This window comes from Pholcus phalangioides, unplaced genomic scaffold (assembly GCF_987345545.1).
Source record: "Pholcus phalangioides strain wild (caught in Gottingen) unplaced genomic scaffold, Ppha-v1.0 ptg000039l_1, whole genome shotgun sequence".
NCBI lineage: Eukaryota > Metazoa > Arthropoda > Arachnida > Araneae > Pholcidae > Pholcus > Pholcus phalangioides.
This window is the reverse complement of record NW_028301625.1, coordinates 26,956,430-26,979,311: the sequence shown is the minus strand read 5'-3', so window position 1 is coordinate 26,979,311 and position 22,882 is coordinate 26,956,430. Positions and strand designations below refer to the sequence as shown.

General features: G+C 36.5%; 1 protein-coding gene across 2 annotated transcripts in view; it reads right to left on the bottom strand.

Moving 5' to 3' along the window:
* Positions 1-22,882, bottom strand: part of LOC149065780 (uncharacterized) — a 65,487-nt gene that overhangs the window by 17,952 nt on the left and 24,653 nt on the right. Inside the window, exons 2-4 of one of the 2 annotated variants that reach the window (XM_089253643.1) lie at positions 8,838-9,014; positions 7,849-7,963; positions 5,654-5,814 (exon numbers count right to left, since the gene is read on the bottom strand). The gene's annotated coding sequence lies outside the window, so the exon portion shown is untranslated. The remainder of the gene's footprint in view (positions 1-5,653; positions 5,815-7,848; positions 7,964-8,837; positions 9,015-22,882) is intronic. The other variant, XM_089253644.1, reaches the window with a different exon arrangement.

The following is a 22,882-nucleotide window of genomic DNA, read 5'->3' as shown; positions in this document are numbered from 1 at the left end:
TTCTAGGTTGATATCTGAAAAGAAATTGAGTCACATTAGCGTTTAGAATTATGCTAAATAAGATCATATCATACGCTAAATAATGCCCAGATCCAGAGAAAGCAAGTCTGAGTTAAGGCGAAGACACCCTATAAACAAAATCATAGTAACAGCAGGGCTGTATTAAGAGCATCATAGATAGACCCGTAGGCCAAGCGATTTTTATGAACCCTACCTGGCAAATTTTCAAAAAATTCAACTACTTCTCATTTTTCTGATGCCCCTCTTCTGTTGAGGCCTCTGGGACGTGCCCGGGTGGGCCCTGTTAGGATGGCACTGAGTAACAGTATCATTCCCCAGGTTGAGCAAAAAAGGTTTTAGAGTCCCTAAAAGTCTCACACAACCATAAGCCTCCTCAAACAGGAAGGGGGTGGGTGAATCACACAGGGTGTGTATAATGAACTCGGGGTGGCAAATATATTATTGATATAGGCAGGAGGGGAGGGCAGACATTTTTTTTAAACTGAATGGAGCGATTGCCCCCTTCGCCTCCCCATACCGCCTATGCACACAACCAATGGTAATTTTTATACAACGTCACCAGAGGCCTCTTTTGCCCAATACTGTGCCCAAAGAAGCATGTGATAAAAAAGCTTTACCTATAAATATGTTGAATAAAAAATTAGCTATAGAGAGAGCTATCGTGACTGGAGCTCTAAATAGCAGAGAGTTGTCGATTCATGTATAATGTCCATTCTGGAATTTCTATTGTGATATAAAGCCGATTAATGATATATATTAACACATTTAACTAGCATTTTCTAAAGTAATAAAATAAAAGGAGTTAATACATAAAGAGCGAGAGTTTTTGTAGATTCCAAGTTTTACGGCTGAACTCACGTGAATGCAAAGTGGTTCAAGATAAAAAATGAATGTTAATATGAATATATATAAATAATTAGGTAACCCTAAAGAAAAATATCAAATTTCAATACAAGTATGCAGAACTTTAATTTCTTATCAGTATAATCAGTCTCGAAATATCTGAAACTATCAAATACATAACTCAAGTAGCCTACTGTTGAATTAATAAGATGTAAACAGTCATTTACTGGTTCCTTGAATAGAACAAAATATATAAAGTGAAACCTGCACAAGACGGAACGTCAAGAGAATGAAATAATATTCAGTTTTAGATAGAATTATATTTTATTAAGTTGCATAAATCATTGAACAGAGTATTTTTCGATTTGGGTCAAGAAATGTTTCAATATCATACAGTGTCCTTCTTAGAAATAAGCGGATACAGGCTCCTCAAATGGGGGGGGGGATCCCAGAGGGTGTATATAGTGGGGGGGGGGGGCAATGTCAACCTCCGTCCTCCAACCTATGCCAATAATACAATTTTTTCACTGAACAGGGAAGGGGGCGATTGCCCTCTGCACCTGCCTATGATCTTAGGTTTCGCAGCATGCATATATATATACAGCGGATCAACGTTTTTCAAAAAACCGGCATGAAAAAATGTTGTAAGTGGGAAAACACTATAAATGGGAAATCTCAATGGATATTAGTGAAAGTTGGGACTATGAAAAGAAACCGTACTAAAAGGGAAAACATTGTAAATGGGATCCACTTTACATGCTATTCATATAATACAGAAATAATATCTTCATTTTGATGGATGAAAAGAAATGAATCCGTCTCAAAAGCTTAGACCAGCGGTTCTCAACCGGTGCTTCGTATGAACTCCCAGGGGCTCTGCAGCCACTCAAGGAAAATGAAAAAACCCAGTAAATTTGAAAAAAATTATTAATATTTTTTAACAATTAAAAAAGTCAGTAACTTTGATGAATAAATGAAAAATAGGCCTATGGGGCTCCGCCATAGAAATTATATACCAGGAAGGCTCGGTGGGTCAAAAAAAGTTGGGAACCGCTGGGTTAGACAGTGGAAAAATAACAGTTTTGAAGTGCACACCCACATAACTATAAGCAAATGATATCAAAGAATCATGATGACACACAAAAGAAACGTTTCCCCATAAACAAAATAAATATATATTTCACGTTTCCCCATAAACAAATTAAATATTTCCAGCACTAAGAAACACCACCATAGCCAGAAATGGGTCTTCTGGAGGGGGAATAACTAGTATTTCAGTAAAAAGGAGGGGCATCAGACTAACAGCACAATAGAGTTGACCATGCACAATTCCATACATATTCAAGCCTGGATTCAGAGGAAACGATCATGCTATGGGGGAAAATTGCCCAGTCTTGTAAAATATGGGACTATCCTATGAAGGTATATATTTGGTCACCCTGGATTCGCACCTGCATATATTGGTAATTTCTAACATAGGTCCCAGGCTATAGCCTTGTTGAGTAATCTCAAGTTTTCTCTTCAGTCCACATTAACTGATTTAAAATTCCTGTATATAGAATGTATGTCTAGTTCCCTAAAATTGATTTATTTGAAATTTGAGACAAGAATACACAAGTCAAACCTTATTTAAGTCTAAACATATTATACCTCATAGAAAAATCCAACATCAATAGGTCAAAATAAATAAGAAATTTTCCAGACAGCTGTTTCGAGACTTTATTGTAGCCCCCTTCTTCAATGTAACTACTGAGAAGGAAGATCCAATTTCTTAATAACATTATTTCTCTTCGAAAACTTTCTTCCTAATGGTGATAATTCCTTAATTTCTTCTTCCAGCCTTTGTATATACAAGAGGTCAACACTATAACAAACCAATTTTCACTATTCCGAGAAACTGAAGTAGTCTACCATCTTGTTCAAGTTTTCACAGAAGGAGCCACTGTAGGCCCCAAAACAGCTGTCTGGTACTTCTATATTCATTTTGGACCATCAACATTGGACTTGAATCATAATTCACTCAAAAGTAATTTCTTCATGCACAGACATAAAATTCGGACTGCACCAGGTTCAAACTAATCTCGACAAGATATTTTGTTTGAGAATGACATTTCTACAAATTACACATACATAAGACAAATATATCACTGAAAATTTTGAGTTTTCCTTATTCAAAATACAAATTAAATTTTTTCATAGAAAATAATTTCAATTTTACAATGAGATTCTACTTGGCAGCATAAAAGTATTTAATGACCAGAAAGTTTTCTTTGAAATCATTGATTATGGTCAAGTTTTGTTCATTATATCCATCGGCAGATTTATAGTTTTGCTGTCATTCTAGTCCAATTTTCTTAAACATGCATTTGTTAAATTTGTCCCCCGGGCTACAGCCCATGTAAACACCCTGTAAATACTTACCTAGTTGCAGAGCCGCAACTAGATGCTTGGTAAGCCAGGACAAGCATGCATTTTGGTGCCTACTTGTAATGTTGAAGGAGAGGTTAAAAGATGAAATTTGAGGCCCCCCCCCTCTGGTCAGTATCCTATGGGGCTATAGGAGTGGGGAGAAATCACAAAGCATAAGCAGATACTGCTTGTGAGAGAGAGAGACAGGCAATCAACCACTCTGCCCTCTAACCTAAAAAAAAATACTTTTCACTAAAAAAGAGGATATTGCACCCTCCATATCCACCTATGTCACAAAGGATGTGTACAGTAAATAGGGAGTGATAGTTCACCTCTGCTACCCAGTGTATGTGGCCAACAGTTTTTATTGACAGGTGGATTGCCTCTTTCGTACCCCTTATCCACCTATAGACTACTAGTTGAGGTATCAATAATTTCAAAATATCTTCTGCACATATAACAACAAAACATCACAGGCAATAATTGTAATACGAGTACTAGGAGAAATCACTATATAATGAATTTCATGGCACTGGAGACAATTATTGTTATAAGGGATTCTTATTGCTATATATCGAATTCCATTTTTTTAATGCACATTATTGCTATGAAAAATCTCCCGCATCAAAGAGCAATATTGTTACATACAAAATTACTATAGATGGTATCTTTATACACAGGGCAGTCTAAAGACCATCATGAGCCCCTGGTCAAATGATGTGTTCAGCAGGGGGGGGGGGGTCTGTCATCCTGTAGGCTACATACAGGACTCATGAGCGTACACAGGAAGAGAAAGGGTGCATTGCATTGTATATTCATTAATTATTTGGGAGGCCCTCAGCTCGACTCACAAAATTAATGGAGTGGGCTCAATGGGCTTCAGCTCTCAGGTTCCTGCACCTATGGTTGCCATGAATATATACTCATTGCCTCAAAAGTCCATGCTCATGTCAGAGAAGATTTTCAATTAGGGATTCATTCAGGGAGATATTCACAGGCTCATCAACACTCCTGTTGAGTGTATGTCAATTCAAGCCAGCCCAGTCTACACCTACAGAGCCCAAAAGCTCCAGCTCCTATAATTTGTATAGTGTTGGTCAGATTGTCTTCCTAAAGCGCCCTTCATAACAAACACACCACCCAGGCCCGTTACCAGAAGTTTTGTTGTTCCGGGGACCAAAGCAATAGAACAATAGATTTGGTCATCTTTTTCCCTTTTTTTGGTCATTTTCTCACATTGCGATCCTTACCAGGGAAAAAAGTTTCAAGTGGGTTCATAAATGAGAAACAAACCTCCTTTGTAAACACAATCTTGTCAATATAAATCGAGGGTTCAGGGGCGCAGCCAGAAATTTTGTTCGGTGGGGGACCACTTTCATTTCAGGGGGGGGGGGGACCAAAGTGACAGAACAATAGATTTGGCCATCTTTTCCCCTTTTTTCGGTCATTTTCTCACATTTCGGGGGGGGGGGGACCAGACCCCCAAGTCCCCCCCCTGGCTACGCCCTTGCGAGAGTTATAGAAGCAACCTACTACCATTTCACCTCTGAAGAGTGGATTGTGTCTGAATTAATTATCGTAGAACCTAACTGAATGAATGCCAGAACTTTGCCACTGGACTTATTGCCGAGATCTCATACAGCCCAGCTTCGTAATCTAACTGTGCATTTATGTAAATGTAGTGTGTTCGGGTGCTGCCATCTATGCTGCAAATTGGAAAAGAGAAAGTGACAATTTTGATAATTGGCATTATTGAATGAAATTAAAATTTCGTAAGATCTTTTCCTGGCTATGACAAAATATTTTTGAAAGGGAGACCAAGTTCATCTTAACAGCATCATAAGCTTCTTAAGCTGCACAGGTGTTCCTTCCCAATAAGGGTAAATGCACCAACCTCTTAGTGAGATACATGAGAGGGAAAATATTGTAGAATGGGATATTAATTATAAGTCCCAGTCAAATTAACCCTAGTATGCAAAATATGCCTGAAGTGTGGCGAAAATGAAATTATCTGAATAATTTTAAATAAACATGGGTAAATTTAGATAGTTTCTCATACAGAGATAATTGTGTATACGCATGTATATGTACAGTTAGTTATTCAAAAGTAAAATCAGACAAATGGATTTATAAATTTTGAGTGTTATATTTTAATCATGTCTTTTATCCTTTTTTATGAAGATCAAACATTATGATATTTATTATATTATTTTATTTAATTCATCCTTTCAATTTCTGTTAGAAATGAAGTTGGCGAATTCCTTGTAAAAAGAACTTGTCTTAGAATACAAATGTATTTCAAAACCATCAAATTGCTATTTCTATCCATGTACAGCATAAAATTTGTTTGAATGTAATAAATTATTAATTCTCTACTCACCCAATGATTAATTTTATTAATATTCCTCTGTATACAAATGTGTTGCAGCAATTAACTATTGGAAATGTAAATGTTTTCATCACAAAAGCAATCAAAGTTGGTTGACATATATGTATTCATTAGGCAGTTAAATATCTCTGAAAACAGATCATTCTTGAACTCTAAAAAATGAAAAATATCATCTAAATAATAACAATAATGAAAATACTTTAAAAAAATCAACTCTAAAAACTACAAAATTCAGATTTGATAACTTAATATTCAATCAATTTGAAATCAACTAATAGGAGAAAAGTCAACCTACATAATTCTTGTAAATGATTTTATTTTGTAAAAAAAAAGGATGACAGTGAGGGTCTAGCAGCATAATTGCTATATACTATAATTAAAATTGACTAATATTTAAAATAATTGGATTAACTCCTCCTACAAATAGAAAATCTAATCAAAATTTGACATGAGAATATTCAAAATTTATAAGTTTTACATATTGAATAATGAATGTATATGACAGATATAATTTTTTTAAATATTATTATTGAGCCAGCCATGGTGAAAGCAGGGCCGCAACTAGGGGGTGCAGACGGATCTGGTGCCCCGGGCGCCGGACTTAGAGGGGGAACAAATTTCACTCTTTAACCTCTACTTTGACATTATGGGGGGGGGGGTGCCAAAATGCGTGCTTGCCCCGGCTGACCAAGCATCTAGTTGCGGCCCTGGGTGAAAGTAAATTCTTTGCAGGATTAAAATAATTTGTGAACACAGAAGATGCTTTGCTAAAAAGCACATAGAAAATGCTTCGCTCAAATAAAAGCACTTCAATATAGATCTATCTTTTCGATATTTAATCAGTTATCTGGTTATGATTGCATATGCTGTTGTGACGATTTCAGTCTAATTATTTCAGTTTTTGAAAAATAATTAGTAATTATTTTAATTATTATAGTTTTTTGTTGATGATTTAAAAACACAGTTCAGAACATGATGTGTGTGAATATTGAGTTTCAATGTATTCATAAAAAATTTTAACAAGGAAAATATATTTTATTAGTTTCAAACTTAAAAAAAAAGGGGGAAAAGAATTAATTGGCCAAATGAGTGTTTAACTCATATGGAATAATCTCCATAAAGTCTGAAGAATCAGGTTCGGTTCTTTCATCATATTTAATTTACACATAAATGACCTCCCAGATCCCATTAATTGCTCTATCAGACATTTTGCATATAACTGCGTCATTTACAAAACTATAAACCATAGACAAAGAATCTATTTTTATTATTTAAACTCAATTTCAGACCAATGTTTATCCTGGCAATTATCCTTAAATGCCTTTAAAACAGTTTCTATTGATGTTATTTAAAAAAATTTTCTCTGAAACTTATTTCAGTAGTCACTGTGAGGTTATCCATTATAAATATGCAAGCGTAATAATTTCTGCTGACCTCTCCTGGAACTCTGTCACAAACATATCTTTCAAAAATGCTTCCAAAAACCTTTTTCTTTCTTTGACCAATTCATTTTATATTTTCTTTCTTTCATTCTACCTGTGACCTTTGATACCCCCCTGCTTCCAAAAATATTTTTTCTGTCCTTTCTTATGCATGCCAAAAAAATTTTGGACACTTACACACTCACCAATATTGATGAACTAGAGTGCATACAAAATAATTCCACCTCCTTCACTTCAAACTGCTGATCTTCCTCAGTCTCTATTACAGAACTAAAGCACCAATTCAATATTCACCCTCTTACCACTCAATCTGTGACTGATCTCTTGATTAACTTTGATTTTTAAAATCCTCCATGGCCTTCTTAACATAGATCGTTCTCATATTTTATTCAAAATCTACTCATTTTTCTCAGAGACATATATAATCATCCTCAAAAATTTAATTATATTTTTGCATATACCGACTGCCGCAAATTTAGCTTCTGTCTTCAATCAATAACTAACTGGAACAACTTCCCAATCAATATTGTTTAAAGCCCCATGATTTCTGATTTTATCTGTAATGTAAAACATTGGCTTGTATCAAACTTCACCTCAGCATTTGCTTACATAAGCCTCAACCAACCAATATTGAATGAATAAATACAAATTTGGTTTGTGAGGTTTTTAATTTCATCAATCAAGAAAGAATCCATGCAACCACTAAACTTGTAATAAAAAGATTTTTTGACAGAAAACTTTTACCTTGAGTAAAAACTTGCTGAAGAAATGTGTTTTTAAGCATCTGAGAATATATATTCATCATGTAGGCTACTATACTTCCATCTTCCAAATCTTTGATACTTATCTTGTCATAGAACTGAAAAATAAATTATATAACTGATATTATTTTAAATTATATTCACATTTGTAAATCACTTATTAATCAATAATTACACTACAATCTGATTATTGGTAGATAGATAAGATAAGAAGTTGTGACAGATCTATTAGGATATTATATCAGGTGTAGCTGCACAAATCTTTTTCTTTTTAAATGCTTGAAAGCATCAATATTTCCATTACCAAACAATTAATTAAAAAAAACAAAACAAATTTTCTATATTTTAAGCGTTATGTGGCACACTTGGACCAAATAAATTTGAAATTGTTTTTTATTTTAAAGTGAGAAATAAGTTGATTATGGGGAAGTATTTGGTTGCAATAAAAGGCATTAGACCCAATGGTGAGGTGTTCTATTTGAAAAACATGAAAGTTATAAAGGCGATGAAAGAATTCGTTATTAATGGAAAGTGTTACGACATCACGAAAAACCTTTGCATTGCCAAGAGAACGCAGTACATTATCAAGAAACCCCTAAGGCAAATGTACAAAGCAACGCAACATGCCTTGCCAAAGCTCAAGTAAGATGATTTATGTGTTGTTGAATATTAGCTTATATATTATTTTTTGTACTTAAAAACTGCAGATCGTCTTCAACAAGTCAAAAATAAGAAAATTTATAAATTTCACAAAATTGTACCAAAATTAATAGAATATCAAGTGTCAATATTGTCATTGACGCCACCATGGCGTCATTAGCAGTGAACGTGTTAAAAACAACTTAAAAAACGAACTATTATAAATGAAACAATGAGATATATGTATGTGTAAATGAAATTTATAATATTTGACATTATATTGCATTATATTTATTCCGCGCATGTCTTACAGATGTACTTAATTTCGCTTACACATTTTCCGCAAACAGTCTTTTCACATTCTGCACAGGTGGTGTTGGTTTTGTTTCTGTTGCAATATACGATTTGGCAAGCCTTTCCTCGTTGGAGTATTTGGCGACGGACGATCAATGTTCTGTTTGTCTTCTTTTTCTTTGCCGGCAAGCTCTTCGGCCAATTGAAAAAGAAAATCTGATTGAAAAAGAAATCTCCGATGCTTATATCTTTTCTGCATCAGGGCCTTCCAACACAAATACGTAACGCATAAACAGAGTCAATTTCCTGGCGTTAATGCTTATTTTACTAATGCGTCAAATTGACCCGTATCGGTACAAATAGGTATACCACATAGAGAACTTCAAAATTAGAAGGCTTTTAAGACGACGAATTTCGATATGTACTCATCTCGTTGACTGAATAATAGTCAGTACAAGTGGCAGAAAAAAAAAATCTAAACGGTTTCTATGATATTTTTTCACTCATGAAGTTCGAAATGGGTCAAAATAACCCGCCCGGTAAACCTAGTGTTAAAATAGAGATACATTTGGGGGGAAAAACCTTCAATTTGTTCATATCTGAATAAAAACTCGCGATATAATTCCTGCATCCACAATCAGAAATCTTAGAATAGAAAATGCGATATAAGTTTTCAAAAGGAGCACATTATATATTAATGCGTGAGAGTACGAAGGTTTTTTCTCGGGGTGGGGGTAAAGGGAAGGGTTTTAACCACAGAGATTTATATCTTTAGTCTATGGTTTTAACCCCTTCCCCCCATTCCGAGTACGCCAATGCGTGAGGCGAATGCAAAACCCGCGTACAGCTCAATGAGTAGGCCTATAGAAACATATTCTACCTTCTGAAACTGAACCAATATAATTTACTTCTTGAACAGTGGTTCCTATCTTCTATCACTTTTAATCCTTTATCTACCGACGGTAGGCCTACTTTAAAAGTACCCAGGTTAGATATGTAGCCTACTGTTTCAAAAACAGTATTATATATATTTTTTTTTTTGTGTTCGATTATAACTAAAATGACCTACCAAATAATAATTATATATTATCATCATTTTTTTTTTTTAATCTTTAGTCATCAGTTTCTTCTTATTATACTTTTCGTGATGTGGTAAATAAAGGGTTAAAGAAAAAATATATCTCCTTCAGAGAAGAAACGGAAATAAAAAAAACAAAATAATTTCTCGCATCTGCACCAACAGCGAACGTAAATGTTTATTTTTCTTTGCGAGATTAGTCTCGTGGAAACCATAAATTATTCCTTAATGTGATATGCGGAATTTCGGAAGATAAATTGTGTTCTTGAAATGGCTGAAAAAAAATGAAGCCTTTTTAGACAAACACCAGAGAAGAAAATGTTTAGAAAACATTGATACATTTCAAAATTTGTATATCATTTGAACTTTCCCAGCCATTTTTTATATGGGAATCAAAAAATTTAAATATTATTTCACAATAAATAGATTACTTGCTCTGTGCGACAAATTTTTTTTCTATTCTTCACTTTGATAATAGGGGGATCGGTCATCATCTCTCAGGATATGTCAGGATACAGTAAAAGTCCATTATAACGACAGTTCATAATCAGAAAAAAAAATTGCCGTTATAAAGGACTTCTCGTTATAAACGAACTTTAGTTTTTTGCACTATAGAAATGCAAAAGGGGAAAAAAAACAAACTAGATAAATTTACCTTTCTTTTCCTTTTATTTTGAACTACTTTTGCTCAAATATGCATCTAGAGCAGTGTTTCTCAACCGCCGGGCCCTGACCTCATTCAAACCGGGCCGCGAGTGATTAGCGTTTCATTTTTCCTCATTAATTTCCCGTTGGTCATGTATTTGAGTGGGCCTTCGACTCACAATACTGAATGAAACCGGGCCGCGGGCTCGAAAAGGTTGAGAACCACTGATCTAGAGTTAGCTGCTTATGCATAAACAATGTTGATAGTACATCAAAATTTTGTACTATATGGAATGCAGCAGTTTCTGCAAATGGAGTATTCGTTGCTCTCTAAAAATGCCCGATAACACTTGAGGCAGAGAAAATGATTGATACCTGTTTACCGTGTCCAATTTTGGAAGATTACAAGAATTGGGAGCGAGGGGAGGGATTTTTCAAGGGATTAACAATGTCAAAACCTGAGGTGGTGTCCCACCGGCCCAACCAACACACCTACAGATAAAAAAATGTTTTTAGAGATACAGCATGAGATAAAATACAGCGTATGGTTTTGTCTATGGGGAGGTACTGACGTGCCCCGTTTATAAATGAGTAGAGTGGGCAGATTTTTTTAAAAAATGCCACTCTCTCTTTCCCAGTCCATTTTAAGTATAATTTCTTAAAAAAGGGGAAAAAAAACGTTTTTCGAAAATTCCCATTGTCGTTATAGTGAATTTGTTCTGATTTTCATTCATAGATAACCCGCTATAAGCGATTATATTTTGTGTCTTTGACATTAGCTCTTTGGCAATCACTCACGACTAGGGTGGCCAGATGACGGGTTTGCGAAACCTGGATAAATCCCGGAAAACGTTGTTAATACCCAGGACATTTTTAAAACTCATTTGGTGGGCATTGCAAACTAACAATGTATTACAAAAATATTATCACACTACTTCTACACCCGTGATTCCCAACAAGGGGCAATATGATTTTTAAGGAGGAGACAATTTGATTTTTTAAGGAGGAGACAATTTGATTTTTTAAAGGAGCAATTGTGATTTATGAAAATTCCCATTATATGAAAAAATAATTTCTCAGCTTTAATGAAAAATTCATGTTTAGTGGGAAAATAATTTGAGAATGAATAAAAATCCATATTTAATGAAAACATTTGATTTCCGAATTAAAGAAATTAATATCCAATGAAAAAATAATCCACAAATTAATGAAATGTCACATTTAATGGGGAAATAATATAAGAATCAATGAAAATTCATATTTAATGAAAAAATGATCTCAGAATAAATAAAAGCTCAGAGTAAGATCGCTAAAAATGTTTTTCCCTAGAAAAGAGGAAAACCTTACGAGAGCTCATATTCCATATAGGAGCAAAAATGGGGCCATGCCTGGTTTCCTTAATATCCTGGTACAGTAGCGCTTGTTGTTGTTAGCAAAAAAAAATTCTGATTCCTGAATAAATAAGGGTCTCTAAGCTTTTTAGATAATTTCAACAAGAACGAAATTTATATTTTTATTCCCCCCCCCCCCCCCCCCCACCAAAAAAAAAAAATCAACTAAGCATTTCTTCAGGCTACGTTGAATGTTGTGGGAAAACGCGCACTGACAAATGAACGATATACGCACGAAATTCTTTCGAGCCATCAATACTACCCTTCGTTCCGTTTCAAACGGTTTCAGAAATTTTTTTTCCCTTTAAGAATATATATTTCAATATTTCAATGCATTGAAGCGTATAGAAGAATATTTCCGTTTTTCTTATCAAGAAAACACAAAATGTAACGTTTTTATGTGTAAAGGAGTCAAACGCGTTTCATATAAAGTTGTTGAATTTTTAATAAAAGTTCCATATAAAGCTGTTCTAGTTGCTAAATTCTCCAATAATGTAGGGCTTCCTATTTGCCTCGAAGTCCTGGGCCCCGTTGGGTTCACCCGTTAAGACGCTACGGCGAAAATCAAGATACAATAGTATGACTTGTTGGCCATTGAGCTTTATGGAAATTTTTTTTTGGCCCGTACTGCCTTACTAATTCGTTCGTAAAACGTATCGTTCAGAAACCGAAATAGTTTTTTTCTCTCAGGAATCTCTCTCAATGTAAAATTGATTAATTAGGTCCAAAAACTCCGAATATTTTTAGTGTAGCAGTGCTTTATGCTCAAGTGCAGAACTTATATATATTAAATAAAAACCGATTGAAATCATTAGATTAACGCTGAAAACGCTTTTCCCCAGAAAAGGCAATCCCAACTTTACGAGATAACTACTTATATCTCATATCGGAGCAAAACCTGGGGGCCGTCTGGTTTCTTTAATATTATCTATAATCACAGTGTCAAAGCCCTCAAAATTTCTGCCTGAAGGGCCTCAATCGGCAATAGGGGAAAAATCATAGAAGATTATGGGAAAGGGGCACGAAACCGTAAAAATCCGTGTGGGTGTAAATTTTTTTTTTCTAGGATGGAAAAAAAAATGCCGAGCAGCTTCATATTCACTAAACCACCCCCATTCAAACCCCAATATTGCACATGTAAACGGTGGGGGGGGGGGGATTACAGTAGTTCAAAATGAGTTCGGCGTCTTTTGGTTACATAAAATATACATATTAACATGGCAAAAATATAACAGTGAAATAATAAATTAGTGGCATTATATTTAACGTAGCTTAAAGTTAAATGAGAAAAATATTGAAAATAATTCTATTTCATTGCGCAAGCATAAAGCAGGGACAGCCTATTTTGAAACACGGCTAAAAAACCGGGACATTTAGCCACCCTAATTACGATCCATACGGTCGGCTGCAAGAGACGCCGCTCTAGGAGAGGCACCAAATCCGAGTTTTGAAAAAGCGGAAAAAAGCTTTTTCACCCAAAAGAACGTGGTCGTGGGTGCCAAAAATTTGTCCCGCATGGGTACAGATTTTTTCTCGAGCCGCCCTTGAGTATGCCGCTGCACTTAAGGGTATGATGACATCGGCCGGATAAATGTGCCACGGGGCATCTTCAAAATGACGTTACATTGAAAATACCAATTGAGACAGTAATTTTCTCTCAAGGGTGTGTCGAAGAACACTTTAGGGTTGCCAAGAGATATCGGATGTGGAGAGTTGTCAAATCCATTTTGATATTCTAAATTACATCAAGAGTTGAAGAGTAAAGTTCTGCTTCTGATACGATTGAACAGAGGATGGATAAAAGAAAATATCGAGTCGCGCACACACACAAATCTCACGAAAAGATTTCTCTGTTCATGAAGAATAGTTCTCTCAAGAAAAAATTAGTTCAAGTAAAAATGGAGAAGGATTTGTGATCGCTTAGAGCACGACACAAAATAGATTATAGCAGCGTTTCTCAACCTTTCTGAAAATCGCAGGATCAGTAAAATATCTACAATTCGACGGACCTCTAACTTACAACATAAGTGACGTGACCATGCGTCCCGTATTTTACGTTCTTAGCTTTTGTCCGTTCCGATTTCATACGATTGTCCCGTTTTTTTCAACGAAGCTTATCCGAATTTCTAATCTTTACTTGAAATGGTGAATGAGGATAACTTTCACAAGATATAAATTAAACTGATAATTATGCGACTATAAAAATGTAAATACTCAGCTTAGATCTCACATATTTTGCCATGTTCTGCGTTTTCTCCCTGAACTACATTTCAATTCATTGCGAGTCCTAGTAATACAAATACAACGCCACAACAGGCAAAATGCCCAACGAGGTGGCTGAGATAAAGATGCCCATAATAAATATGGATGTCCTATATTTCAAAAATACAGCAACCCAATTAAAAATGCAATTATAAACAATATATATACATGATGAAATATTATACAATGCCCATAAGAATACTTATGGTTGTCTTATTCTAAGTATGGATAGCTTCTCGATTTACCCCAACATGTTTACCATATTTCTTTTTAAACGTGTCAATTGTGTTACAATTTACTACCTCCGGGGGTAAGCTATTCCATTTATTAACAACCCTATTAGAGAAAAATTCCCTGCGACACCATAACCTTTCATTGTCCCTCACCAATCGATACTGGTGTCCCTTTGTAAAAGCAGTCAATTGACGGTGTACTAATAATTCATGGTCCATCCTATCCATCCCTCTGAAAATTTTGAACACTTCGATCATGTCTCCCCGACACCTGCGTTCATCCAATGTAAACATATTCAAAAAATGAAGTCTCTCTTCATAACTCAAGCCCCGTGTGCCAATGAGGATACGCGTAGCTTTTCTCTGCACCCACCACTTCAACCAAGTCAATGTCCCTCTGTAGATATGGTCTACAAAACCTTACAGCATACTCCAGTCCAGGACGAACCAAGACTCGGAAAAGTCGAAGAATGACTTTAGGAGAACGCTTTTTGAAACTGAGACAAAGCATTCTATTCGCTTTTTTGACTACCGCTGAACAATGTTCAGAAATCTTAAGCCGCTAAGTAGTTCTTCACTTTTCTGCTGATTCATAATTTTCAGCGATTTCAGCAATAATTGACTTATGGCAACGTTTTTAGTGATTAATTGTAATTGTCTCGTATTTTGCCGGATTTCAGATGAGTTTCCTGTAATGGAAGACTTTCTTTGAAAGTGGTCCCCAGTTATCATGATAGTTTTTTTTTTCATAAATACATTATTGCGATTTGCTGCTGTAATATATTTCCCTACTCTTCAGCAATTTTAGCAAATTTTTCATAAATTGCGTTTTTTGGTTGCAATTTACTTCATACTGAATATTGCGATTTTTCCAGCATTTTCTTCGATTAGGTATGGTTACCCAAGTATGAGGGTCTAATTTTTATTTGAACCCTCAAGAATATTAATGATATCAATAAAAACATTTTTCATTTAGTTAGAATTAAAATAATCAAGTCTGCCTGCAGACCAATTGTACCATCGCCACTGACCATAGGTTGAGAAACGCTGGATTATAGAATAGGCCTACAGTAGTCTATTTCTTTGTTGTTTTTTTTAATTAATATATTTAGTTCTTTTTGTGCCAGACCAATCAATATAAAATGATCCATTACCAACTGAATGGCTCACAATTACGATTTCGTGAGAATCATGAGAAAAGTGTATATTATAAGGCCTTTATATAAATAAGTATGTAATTTATGTATAAAAAAACCGAATACAATTCCTTTCTCATTATTACATGGTACTGTATGTCTTTACTGACATTGTGTGTATTATAAATTTTTTTTTATTGTTTTAGAAGAGATATTAAGATAACTGTGATAACATTGAAGGCAGCTGGAACACCTGCGAGGGCAGATGCAACAGCTGCGAGGAGAAATGCAAGAGCTGCCAGGACAAATGCAAGAGCTGCGAGAGCAGATTATGTTACAGCTAATAGTGCAAGAGCCACGGGGGCAGATTATGTTACAAATTATGTAACGGCTAGGAGGGCCAATGTAACAGCTATGAGAGCAAGTGCACCAGCTGTGAGAGCATATTATGCTACGGGTAATTCTACAACAGCTATGAGGGAAAATGCACCAGGTGTGAAGGTAGATTATGTTACAGGTAATTATACATCAGCTGCGAGGGGATATTATGCTACAGGTGATTATGCACCAGCTGTGACGGCAAATGCACCACCTGTGAGGGCAGATTATGTTACAGGTAATTATGCACCAGCTGTGAGGGCAAATGTACCAGCTGTGAAGGTAGATCATGTTACAGGTAATTATGCAATGTCTAGGAGGGCCAATGCAACAGCTGTGAGGGCAAATTATGTTACAGCCAATTGTGCAACAGTTATGAAGGCAAATGCACCGGCTGTGAGGGCAGATGATGTTACAAGTAATTCAACAGCTATGAGGGCAAATAAACCCGTCACGAGAACATATGTTGCAAGTAATTATGCTACAGCTATGGGGGCAAATTCACCAGCTGTAAGGGCAAATTATGTTGCAGGTAATTATGCAACAGCTGTGGGGGCAAATGCGACAGATGTGAGGGCATATTATGTTGCAGGTAATTATGGAGCAGCTAAGAGGGCAGATTATGTTATGAGGGCAAATGCAACAGTTGCGAGGGCAGATTATGCAATGAGGGCAAATGCAACAGCTGCGGGGGCAGGTTATGTAATGAGGGCAAATTCAACAGCTGCGAGGGCAAATGCGACAAATGTGAGGGCATATTATGTTGCAGGTAATTATGGAGCAGCTGCGACAGCAAATGCAACAGCTGCGAGGGCAGATTATGTTATGAGGGCAAATGCAACAGATGCGAGGGCAGATTATGTTATGAGGGCAAATGCAACAGCTGCGAGGGCAGATTATGTTATGAGGGCAAATGCAACAGCTGCGAGGGCAGATTATGCAATGAGGGCAAATGCAACAGCTGCGGGGGCAGATTATGTAATGAGGGCAAATTCAACAGCTGCGGCGACAACTGCAAGGACAAATGCGACAGCTGCGAGGGCAATCATCGTAACTGTGAGAGCAGATGATAAAGCTGTGAATTCCAGTAAAATGCCACAGACCAAAAACAAGAGCTTCCTTGGTCCTGTAGAGAATTTTCGGCCACTAAGGTAAGATTTTTGCAAGTTGAAACTGTTCCAAGACAATATCTGGAATATGTTTAATGTCACATATATTGCATCTAAAGTACAATGATTTACCTCTTTTTCGCCTTTCTCAATCTCTCCTTAGTTTCTAATACACATCTTTTCGATGGAAAGCTTTTATGACACATTTAGCTTTACCATTCACAATTTAATCATTTAAGCAATTTTTAAAATTTTCCTGGTCCGAATTATGACTGCCACAGTCTAAATCATTTTGAAACCTTTTAGAAATTGCCACTTATTTTCAAGATTTTTTTTTTTCGAATGCGTGAGCTGATAAATGCTTCCTTCCTCCACACAAAATAATAAACAATGAAGAGGGAAAAAACTGTTTTATGTTATTTATATGCTGTAGGCCTACACTTAATCGAATAATCCTTTCTCTCCCCTCTTGTTATCAGACTTACAAGGAAAGGGTCTCAAGGCAACCACAGCTATAGCACACTCTGTTATAGTTGCTGTTGCCCAAGGTGACGCCTTCAAAAAGTTTTGAAAAAATTACCACTGATTCTACTCATTTAAGCACGCACAAAAATACAGGGTGTTTCAAAAAGAATCATCCAATTTAAAAAATAACTAATCAGCTTTTAATCCGTTTTGATCAAATAACGTATAGGTAGAAAGAGGGAAATCTCGAGTTTCCCGCAATTGCCGACAGGTAGCGCTAATGCTCTTTCTTCGGCGGCCACTTCAGTGTTTGTCAATATGGCGACTATACGACAGAAATCGTTTTGTGTTCTAAGCTTCGCGAAGTGTGAATCCGTAACAAATGTTCATCGTGCTTTTCGTTGACAATACCCTGGTATTGAACTTCCTACCGCTCAAGAGCATTAGGCGATGATACAAACAATTCCGAAACACGGGTTGTCTGTGTAAAGGGAAATCCTCTGGCCGTCCCCGCACGTCAGACGAAAATGTGGAGCGCATCCGACAGAGTTTCGCACGTAGTCCACAGAAATCCACTCGCAGTGTATGCAAACATGCTCGCAAAAGGTTGAGACATTTGACCACCGTGTAGATACACTGAAGAGCCAAAACAACTGGTTCACCTGCCTAATATCGTGTACGGCCCTCACGAGCACGCAGAAGTGCCGCAACACGACGTGGCATGGACTCGACTAATGTCTGAAGTAGTGCTGGAGGTAATTGACACCATGAATCCTGCAGGACTGTCCATAAATCCGTAGGAGTAAGAGGGGGGGTGGAGATCTCTTCTGAACAGCACGTTGCAAGGCATCCCAGATATGTTCAATAATGTTCATGTCTGGGGATTTAGGTGGCCAGCGGAAGTGTCTAAAGTCAGAAGAGTGTTCCTGGAGCCACTTTGTAGCAATTCTGGACGTGTGGGGTGTCGCATTGTCCTGCTGAAATTGTCCAAGTCCGTCGGAATGCACAATGGACATGAATGGGTGCAGGTGATCAGACAGGATGCTTACGTACCTGTCACCTGTCAGAATCGTATCTAGACGTATCAGGGGTCCCATATCACGCCAACTGCACACGCCCCATACCATCACAGAGCCTCCACCAGTTTGAACAGTCCCCTGTTGACATGTAGGGTCTATGGATTCATGAGGTTGTCTCCATACCCGTACACGTCCATCAGCTCGAAGCAATTGGAACCGAGACTCGTCAGACCAGGCAACGTGTTTCCAGTCCTCAACAGCGAGGGGTAAAGCTTTGTGTCGTGCAGTCATCGAGGGTACACGAGTGGGTCTTCGGCTCCGAAAGCCCATATCGATGATGTTTCGTTGAATGGTTCGCACGCTGACACTTGTTGATGGCCCAGCACTGAAATCTGCAGCAATTTGCGGAAGGGTTGCACGTCTGTCACGTTTAATGATTCTCGTTAGTCGTCGTTGGTCCCGTTCTTGCATGATCTTTTCCCGGCCGCAGCGATGTCGTAGATTTAATTTTTTACCGGATTCCCGATATTCACGGTACACTCGTGAAATGGTCGTACGTGAAAATCCAAATTTCATCGCTACCACGGAGATGCTATGTCCCATCTCTCGTGCGCCGACTATAACACCACGTTCAAACTCACTTAAATCTTGATAACCTGCCATTGTAGCAGCAGTAACCGATCTAACAATTATGCCAGACACTTGTTGTGTTATATAGGCGTTGCCGACCGCAGCACCGTACTCTGATTGGTTCCATATCTCTTTATTTGCATACGCATGCCTGTACCAGTTTTATATATATATATATATATATATATATATATATATATATATATATATACATATATATATATATATATATATATATATATATATATATATCGAGAGAGAGAGAGACTGGAGGAAAGGAAAAGAAATTGAAAAAAAGTTTTGAATAGATATCACCTACAAACGCGAGAGGAGATGAGTAGTCAACTATTATAATTTTTAATAAATTTTCGGCTTTAATATAATTGCATTTCCTAATTTTTCTGTTCGTGTGTTTCTTGGTGAGATGAATGTCCTTAAATGTTTTCATTATTTTTTGGGGACGACATCTTCCTCTACTTGTTAGTGAAATCTTTGAAAAACACTCTCCACCAGTGGCGGCTGACTCCGCCCACTCGCAATTGATTGACAGAACGGGGGGAGAGAAAGGAAACAAAATGTGTTATCAGGAGAAGAAAACTTACAACAGTATCTGGGCTCGGGGACGCCGAAATAAGAAAGAGTTAAGAACCAGAGATATTTCGGGATTGCCGAAATAAAGCAGATCACGTTAGACGAGACATCTCGGGATCGCCACTGTAAGGGTTAAATTATGTATCAGTATTCAAAACATTCACAGAAAACCCCTCCACACGTGTATCTCACGAATAGCATTTTTAATGCAAACAGACAATTTCCTCAAACATTTGTCACTATCTCTCTACGATAGGTTTAAATTATAAAAAAAATTACGAGTTTTTAAATCACATCTTACTGTATACATACAAATATGCCTCTTTATTTCATGGATAAAATAATTGATTAGAAACTGTTGAAAGATAGCCGTTTGTAGTTTCCCGAAAAATTCCCGTTTCATGCTACAATGCAAACAGAATATTCGAACATTCATAGAATACTTAGGATTTGCATAGCAGTTAAATGCACAACATTATGGTTTTTCAGGGACGATGACTACATCATTGAGCACCCTGAGGAACACATAACTGGCCCAATATTCGCAGATGAAGATTAACCATTGAAGGTAAGTTTTGTTTTGTTTTTTTCCGTTTATATTATTTCAGTTAATCTTTTAAAAAACATTTATTTAAATGTTACGCAATATATTGCTAATTTCTGACTCTGCTTGAATGCTTTTTTCGTAACATTGCTAGGGCAAGAATTAGACTTGAGCAAAAACTTGTCAAGACTTCTCATGTTTGTAAGCGGGAGAGTTAATGTTTTTTTAACATTCTATTCAGTTTCATAAAATCATTGGTGAAGAAAAGATTTTTCTGGACAATTTCTCCTCTGAAAATAATAAGAGTTAAATGGGATTAACATAATAACTGCTTTGAACATCAGTTTTTTAACATCAGTAACTGTTTTGTAAAACCTGGTACTTATACTTTAATGTAACCTATATTATAGCAACTAGAATCACTGATTTGGGGATCCTGATTGAAGAGCGGATTAGGTTTTCTGAACACTGTTCAGCAGTGGTTGAAAGAGCTTACAGAATACTCTGTTTCATTCTCAAAAGGGTCTTTTCGTGTTCTTTCAAAGCGATCCTTGAACTTTCCCAGGGCTTAGTTCGTCATGGATTAGAGTATGTCGTTAGGTTTTGGAGACCATAGCCTACTTACAGAGGGACATTGACTTGGTCGAAGAGGTGCAAAGAAGAGTCACACGTGCTGTTGATGGCACACGGGGCTTAAGCTATGAAGAAAGACTTGATTTTTTGAAAATGTAAGCTACACGCATGTCCTATGAGCGGAAAAAAGTATTTCGTGTTAGAATAGGTAATTTCATAAAATATTGTTTTAACTCCACATTTGATAAGCTTCTTATGCATTGGAAGAGCGCAGGTGTCGGGAGGATATGATCGAAGTGTTTAAAATTTTCAACTGGATAGATAAAATGGACCACGAGTTATTAATACACCGTCAATAAACTGCTTCGACAAGGGAACACCAGTATCGATTGCTAGGTTGTGGTGTCACAGGGAGTTTTTTCTACAAGAGGGTTGTGAATAAATGGAATAGCTTTCCTCCGAGGGTCGTGAATTCTAACACGATTGACACTTTTAAAAAGAAATACGATAAAAATATTGGGATAAATCGAGAAGCTAACCATACTTGGATGAGGCAACCATGATTTTTTATGGGCAGTATATTTAGATTTTATCATATTTATTGGATTTTTATTGTTTTTTTTTGGGGTGATGTATTTTTGATATGGTTTAGATATATATTCAACAACCATATTTTTGAGGGGATTTTTTTTTTTCGGCTACCTCGTTGGGCATTTTGTCTGTTGTAGCCTTTGTATTTGTATATAATTGTATAGTTAGAAGTGTGAATAATATAAATTATACCACCGGAATAATATCTTTGGGTGGATGACAATCACACCCCAAAATTCTATTCAAATGCCTGCAAATATAGCCTATATAATGTATATTTACATAGAAGATATTTGTCACTCTTACAATATCATGTTATTTAAATTTAATATTTTTTTAAATCCAGATCAGGGTAACAGAAGCAAGAACCAACTTGGCTTCGCATATTCTAAGATGAAATTCATGTAACAGTTTTGATTAGCATTCGCAGTTTCAGATGAAATTCATGAAATAGGAAGAAAAAAATAAAAATTGTAAAAAAATATTCAATGCTTCTTGTTGTCAAAAATATTTTTTCTAATCAAATAGGTAGTGTCTACTGAGAATTGGAATCATCTCCTATTTGCATTTTCATTTGATTTTTGAAGATTCGATTTTCCCGCGAGACAACGATTATTTGCGTGTCGAAAATTTTACATGTTTCAAAGAAGTGAAATCAATCAATTACCACCCCTGCTCTTAGTTCAGTGGTTCTCAAATTTTTTTTCAGCCGCAGCTTCCTTGGCCTACTTCTAACCGGGACTCCCTACTCCCCAGAATAGTCTAATAAAGAGCAGTTTCAAATCACCGAAAAGGCATACACCAATATCGGCAGCTCACCGCGACGCTCATTTTGAGAAACAATGCCTATACTTATACAAGCTCCCGGGACAGGCAAATGTCTCATGACTTATCCCGTAACTTTAGTGTTTCAGGAATTAAAGACTAATTCCGAGTGGTACCACTCTGTGATACCTCTTATATATTTTTTTCAATAAATACACCCGCATTTTAGGAGGTGGATCTTGAGGTTGGTATAAACCACTCTGACGTGAAGTGGTCCTACGTGTGTAATGGCCTTTAGATTAGTATTTAAAGATCTTTTTCTACTTGCACGAGAAAAATCAATTTTCTCATGCAATTTTTTTTTAATAAGTTCGATTCTCAAATCTTGAGCTATACTGACAGGGTTCAAGATTTGAGAATCGAACTTATTAAAAAAAAATTGCATGAGAAAATATATTTTTCTCGTGCAAATAGAAAAAGATCTTGGAAATCCTAATCTAAAGGCCACTGTACACACGTAGGACCACTGAACCCCGTCAGTATAGCTCTTGAGTCTGCGACGAAGCTGGGCTGGAAGAGATTTCGGCAACGGGATAAGTCCAGTGGCAAAGTTCTGGCGTTAATTCATTCATTGTCAGTATAGCACCCCCCCCCCCATATTCTTGGAGAGCTCC